This window comes from Myotis yumanensis, unplaced genomic scaffold, assembly GCF_028538775.1.
Source record: "Myotis yumanensis isolate MYYU_CA2020_CCGP unplaced genomic scaffold, mMyoYum1.0.hap1 SCAF_50, whole genome shotgun sequence".
Classification (NCBI taxonomy): Eukaryota; Metazoa; Chordata; class Mammalia; order Chiroptera; family Vespertilionidae; genus Myotis; species Myotis yumanensis.
Window position 1 is genome coordinate 145548 of NW_027223801.1, and position 6993 is coordinate 152540.

The 6993-nt window shown below is 50.7% G+C and overlaps 1 pseudogene; it reads left to right on the plus strand.

Moving 5' to 3' along the window:
* Positions 1 to 1458: 1458 nt before the first annotated feature.
* LOC139000962 (E3 ubiquitin-protein ligase RBBP6 pseudogene) lies at positions 1459 to 6483 on the plus strand (annotated as a pseudogene).
* Positions 6484 to 6993: the final 510 nt, after the last annotated feature.

A 6993-nucleotide genomic window follows, 5' to 3' on the forward strand; every position in this document is an offset into this window, starting at 1 on the left:
GCTGTGGATTACAGAATTTGGGTGGACTGGAGCAGGGGCCTAAGAGCCCGTCCCGCCCTCTGCTGGTCGAGAAGCGTCAATGCAAGCCCCGCTCCTGCAACCTCCTGTGGGGAAAGCACAGACAGGTGACTGGACTTCCCCATTTCTGGCTAGACCCGAGGCGGGAAGACCATGCAGGGGGCATTGTCTTTGAGAAGGCAGGGGCTGAAGGGTGTTCATGGATGGCGACGGACCATTCAAAGCAAGGAGTGTCTGTGTGTGACTGGGGATGTACACGCACAGACGCACACGCTCGCGCGCACACACAAACTCCCACACCCACACCCACACCCACACACCTATCCCTCCCTCCTCCAACCCCCGCATTCCCCGCCCCCCGCGTCCCCCTGCCACACACACACACACACACACACACACACGGGAGCACAAGGTCCCGCTAACAAGATATCTGCCGAGTGAGGCAGGCCTAGGAGATTTTCCGTGGCTTTGTTTCCTTTTGGCCCGCCCTGGGCCCACCGGAGCCTGTCTAAGTATGTATTGTCCCCTCTTCCACCAAGAAAAAACGGCGATTCCATCCTGCAAGGCATGGAAACGGAGCCCTGCGGGCCTCCTTGGGCACCTGCCCTGTCTCCCAAGTCCTCCCCCAAGCCCCGTGAATCGCTTGGGCGGGCCTGTGGCGCCCTTCCTGGTCCTGCAGCGCCAATGCAAGCCTCCTCCCCTCAACTTGAAGCCCAACCTGTGACATCAGTCCTAGGGGCGGCTGATTGGTCGAGCGGGCGGTTGATTTGGCTCCTCCCACCGGCTCTGGGCTATAAAAGAAAGCAGGGACTTCTTTGCAGAGCTTCTGAGCCCTAGGCTTGTGGTCGTGGTCATCGTCCTCGTTCTCTAAGGGTTCTTTCAGGAGAGATGTCTCGCCAAGACCCGGTCCCGAGACATAGAAGCCGCTAGGACACCTGACTAGAACCTAGCTAGGCTACTGATCACCGACCGTGGTCTGCGTGTCATTTCTTCTTCGCCGACTCTGGTCTTCTTGCGGTACCCGGGTCACCCCAAACCACGGAGAGGGCCCCAGGGAGTTGCGGACGCACTACAGACCCCTGACCCCGCTGGGTCACTCGGACTTGTGACGTGTGGACTCGCCGCCGCTGACTGCACCGCCTGCTGGCCCTGAGTCTGAGCGAGGGGGATCGGGCCTGGGTGACGCCCTGCCCGTTGGCGGAGCCCCGGGCCCTCCCGCCCTGGCCCGCCTTCCTGCACATTAAGTGATTCTGGGTTTGGGGACTGGATTGTGGTTCTCACGCCCCTGCTGTGGGGAGGGGGTGTTCAACCCAAGGCCTTCGGTCCTTCGGTGTCTTGCGAGTGTTCTGTGTATGCCCATATTCTGCTCTTCAGTTCATAAGTATACGTATACTGAGCGTGTCCACGTGTCCTCGTCCAACCTGAGGATTCTTTGGCATCATGTCTTGTGTTCATTATAAATTCGCTTCCACACTCAGCTATGCCATCGTCACCTTTGATGGGCGGCACATCTCCCTCCACAACCTAAAGACGCAGATTGTGGGGAGAGAGAAGCTGAAAGCTGCCAAGTATGACCTGCAGATCAGCAAGCGCAGACCGAGGAAGAGTACACTGATGATAATGCTCTGATTCCTAAGAATCCGCCTTTCATTGTTAGAAGAATTCCTATTGGAGGTGTAAAATCTACAAGCCAGACAGACGTTATAGGTCGAACTGATCCAGTGATGGGAACTTCAAAAGTCACTGATGACTCTTCTGCACCTATGTCTCTGGCCCAACTTAGAAAGACTGCCAATCTGGCTGAAGCCAATGCTTCTGAAGAAGATAAAATTAAAGCCATGATGTGGCAGTCTGGCCGTGCATACGACCCCATCAATTACATGAAGAAGCCTCTAGGTCCACCACCTCCATCTTACACCTGTTTCCGCTGTGGTAGACCTGGCCATTATATTAAGAATTGCCCAACCAATGGGGACAAAAACTTCGAATCTCGTCCTAGGATTAAAAAGAGCACGGGAATCCCCCGAAGTTTCATGATGGAAGTGACAGATCCTACCATGAAAGGTGCAAAGCTCACCAGCACCGGGACATACACAATACCGACTATAGAGGCAGAGGCATATGCAATTGGGAAGAAAGAAAAGCCACCTTTCTTCCCAGAGGAGCCCTCTTCGTCCTCTGAAAAGGACGACCCTATCCCAGACGAGTTGCTCTGTCTCATCTGCAGAGACATCATGACTGATGCCGCTATCATTCCCTGCTGTGCGAACAGCTACTGTGATGAGTGTATAAGAACAGCGCTCTTGGAATCAGAGGACCATACATGCCCAACGTGTCATCAACATGATGTCTCTCTTGTTGCTTTAGTTGCCAATAAAGCCTTGTGACAGGCTGTTAATAACTTCAAAAATGGAACTGGTGGTTATAAAACAGGACTACGGAAACCGTTACCACCACCACCGCCGCCGATACCGCCTTGGAGATGACTCCTTCAGCGGAATCTACAGCCTCTGATGAGATCTCCAATATCAAGACAGCAAGATCCTCCGATGATTCCAGTGGCATCCAAATCAGGCCACCCTGCTCCCTCTATACCTTCTTTCACTTCTAATCAGTCTTCTTTAGCCCCTGCTGCGCCTGGAAATTCATCTATCCCAGTGCCTGTACCCGATGTAACTGCATCGGTCTCCATATCAGTCCACTCGGAAAAACCAGATGGGCCTTTCCGGGATTTGGATCATAAAATATTGCCGGCCACAGCCCTCGCCTTCGAACATTCAAAGGGAACCTCTTCAATAGCAATAACTGCCCTTGTGGAGGAGAAAGGTTACCAGGTGCCTGTGCTCAGAAATCCATCTTTGCTTGGACAGTCACCACCTGCTGGGTATAGCTTCCTTCCCCCCGGGTTCCCTGCAGCGCCAGCCAACTTATCCACACTTTGGGTATCATCAGGAGGGCAGACTGCTCACTCAGATACCAATTCAACAACACAAGCACCACTTCTGTCCAGGGAAGAATTCTACAGAGAGCAGCGATGGCTAAAAGAAGAGTCTCAATATCCCTACAGTGTTTCCGCATACTCCAGGAGTCCTTCTGCCAATTTATCAGCACCTTGGGTATCATCAGGAGTGCAGACTCCTCACTCAAATACAATCCCAGCAGCACAAGCACCACTTCTGTCCAGGGAAAAATTCTATAGAGAGCAGCGACGGCTACAAGAAGAGTCTAAGTCTAAATATTCCCACAGTGGTTCCTCATACTTCAGAAGTCCTTCTGTTTACGCTAAATCAACACGTGGTTCAGGGCGCTCATGTTGTCGTTCTCAATCACCTAACCACTCACACTCTCCTTCCTATTCGAATCACTGCCATGCCCCAGAAGAGGCAGAGGCAAGAGTCGAAATTAACGGCCAAGGTCTAGGTCTAGATCTCATGGATATCGTGGTTGATCTAGGTCAAGGTCACCACTGTATAGGCGACATCCTTCGCGATCAAGGTCCCCTCAAGCATTTAGGGGACAGTCTCCAAATAAACGCACTGTACTACAAGGGGAAACAGAACGTGAATATTTTAAGAGATACAGAGAGGTTCCACCATCCTATGACTGAAAAGCTTATCATGGGAGGAGTGTTGACTTTAGAGACCCATTTGTAAAAGAGCATTACCGAGAATGGGAGAGGAAATACAGGGAGTGGTACGAAAAATGCTACAAAGGTTATGCTGCTGGAGCACAGCCTCGACCGTCAGCAAATGGAGAGAACTTTTCTCCAGAGAGCTTTCTACCACTTCACGTCACCAATTCTCCCCTTACAAGGGGTCGCAGAGAAGATGATTCGGGTGGGAAAAGTGGTAGAAATAGAAGCATAGGTGGTAGCAAACATCCAGAAAAGCTTTCAACAAGAGACAGCCATGATCGGAAGGACAGTACAAAGTCAAAAGAGAAGGAGAGGGACAGTGCTGCAGGAGAGGGTCCAGGAAGTAAACATACGGAACTTCGAAGGTGGAAGAAAGTGAAGGCTTTCTAAGCCCAGAGTTGTTGGAACCTTCTAGAAAATCAAGAGAACCTACAAGTCCAGTGATGAGATGCCTCCCAGGGCCTCTGGTTTGGGTGGGAGTGGCATTCCAGCTGCACCCCTTCCCCAACTCCAGGGCTGCAACTCCGGGGATGCTGGGCCTATCCCACCACTGGGTGTTGACAGCTGGAGCAGGCCCAGCCTTGCCTTCTGCAGGGCTCCGTGCAGAACCCCTAAACCTAAACTTAACAACCCCATCCCTAACCCTATAAACCCTCTCCCTCACCCTCACCCAAACCTGACCATGAGCTGACCTTGACAATAACACTAACACTAATGCTGAAAATGACCCCTATGCTGACCCTTACCCTGGCACTTATGATGACCCTGAATCTTACCCTGACCCTGATGCTGACCCTGACCTTGACCCTCATCCTGATCCCCACAATAACACTGACACTGACCCTAAACCTAACCCTAACCCTGACCCTAAATCTAACCCTGACAGTGACCCTAATCTGACCCTGAAAATAAACCTAACAATAACCCTGACCCTTACCCTGACCCTAAACTTAACCTGACACTGACACTTATGTTTACCCTGACCCTGACCCTAGATCTGACCCTAGGCATGACCCACTATGCCCTATCCCCTATCCTCTATGCCCTGGCGTCCACCACCTGGGTTTTTTCCCGGAAGGCCCATGGGCAGCCTGGCAGTGAAAGAGGGACTGGAGATTTTTTTATGTGTGTTTGTGGGTTAGGGAGGGGACTGGGGGGGGGGGGGGTGAATGGGTGTGACTGAGGACCGAGTGGATGTACCCAGAACACTATTTGTGGACATTGACCCTTGAAACCCGGGAACTCTGAAAGCCTAAAGGAGGTGAGTACTCCAGGGACAACAATGGAGGATTCATTTTCTCTTTGTTGTTGCTGTTGTTGTTGCTGGGTTTTTTTTTGGAATTGAATGTATTGTGGGAGACATCTGTTAATAAAATGAAATGGAATGTCATAGGATAAAATGGAAGGTGTAAATACATAAGAATCTTTGCATTCTGGATGAAAAGGGGCCACAAGCTGACCTGACCCACTCGCAGGAGGCCTGGCCTGGGCTTGCAAACTCAGACCCCTAAAGTGATCACCCAGGATGTTCTGAAATTAAAGACTTTTAAAAGTAGAAAGCAGTGTATAGTGTGTGTGTAGTCACGTCCTAGGCCGGGTATCTTCCCTGAGAGAGATCATCTTTGACCTTACTGGTATCTGTGTCTATTGTCTTTCTATGCCTCTAGGATCACATGTTTTTGGACTCGTGAATGCCATGGTAACAAGTCACTTTCCTTTTTTCCAGTCCCCTCAGGGCACAGCCCAGGGTCTCAGGGTAGAAACCACAAATTCCCTCGTTGTATTATTTTTAAAAAGCAAGGGACACATGAATAAACAAGTGGAAAATCAATTTCCTCACCCTCTCCCTCTCCCTTTACCTCTCTCTCTCCCTCTCCCTCTGCTTCTCCCTCTTTCTCTCCCTCTCCCTTCCAATCTCTTTTTAAACAACAAAAGCAAAAGGGCCCTTGCCGGTTTGGCTCAGTGGATAGAGTGTAAGCCTGTGGACCACGAAGCCTCCCGGATTCGATTCTGGTCAAGGACACATGCCTGGGTTGCAGGCTAGATCCCCAGTGTGGGGTGTGCAGGAGGCAGCTGACCGGTGATCCTCTCTCATCGTGGATGTACTATCACTCTCTCCCTCTCCCTTCCTCTCCCAAATCAATAAATATATATTTTAAAACACACACAGACACACAGACACAGACACACACACATACACACACACACACACACACACACACACACACACACGAAGGACACAAAGATATTAATCCATCTCCGTGTAGTAAAACGTATACTTCTACAATGTTTTGCACTTGCATTTTGTTCTATCCTAACGGGGAAGTTAAAACCTGGGATGTGGGGAGGAAGAGAGAAGGTTAAAGAGAGGGATTGACCTTTGCTGTTTCAAAATGGCGGGTGCCGCCCTAACTGTTTTGGCTCAGTGGACCGAGCACCATCCTGCGGACTAAAGGTTCACAGGTTCGATTCTGGTCAAGGGCATATACCTTGGTTGTGGGCACATCCCCAGTAGGAGATGTGCCCGAGGCAGCTGATTGAGATTTCTCTACCTTTGAGGTTTCTAATTCTCTACACCTCTTTTTTCCACTTTGAACAAAAATCAATAAAATATATTAAAAAAAACAAAATGGCATCTCCCAAGTTCCTGGGGCCAACATGGTGGGAAGTATGCCAGGGTCACCCACATCACGGGACAGTGCATCAACACTAAGGTAGAGATCCACCTCATGCGCCGCATCCACCAGCCAGATGTTGAAATCTTCCGAAACTTCAACGAGCTCTCCAGCGTGGTCCAGTATATTGGCGAGCAGGTGATCTGGGAGCAGTAGCAGCAGCAGCAAGAACACGGGACTGAGGAAAGCCAGGGCCATGGCTGGCAGGACCCTGCCCAGCCTAGCCTCCGGGAGTCCAGAGCTTCAGTTTTGGAGGAACAGCCGGTTCCGTTTGTTCTGCCTGTGGGTGTGGGCTCAGAAGACAAGAATTACCTCCGAACCCACAGGATGTGTTTCTATAGCGATAGTAGAAACCATTAATGTTAACTTCCCTATGTTCGTCTTCGCCAGGCGCTGCCCTGGAGTCTTTATCCTGGTCGATGAGAACCACTCGGGTTCATCTGGCTGGAGATGAAAAACCTCACCCTGTTTGGCAGAGTCCAGAAATCCTTCCAGAATGTGGAGGCACCGTCCCTGCAGGCCTTCCTGGAGATGCTCTCGAATATTCAGTCTGGGCCACTTAGGAGGAGCAGCTTGCATGCACTTTGAAGAATTGACATTCTGACCTGGTTTAAAAAAAAACCCAAAACCAAAACCAAAGCCAAAAACACTAATTTTAAAATTGAA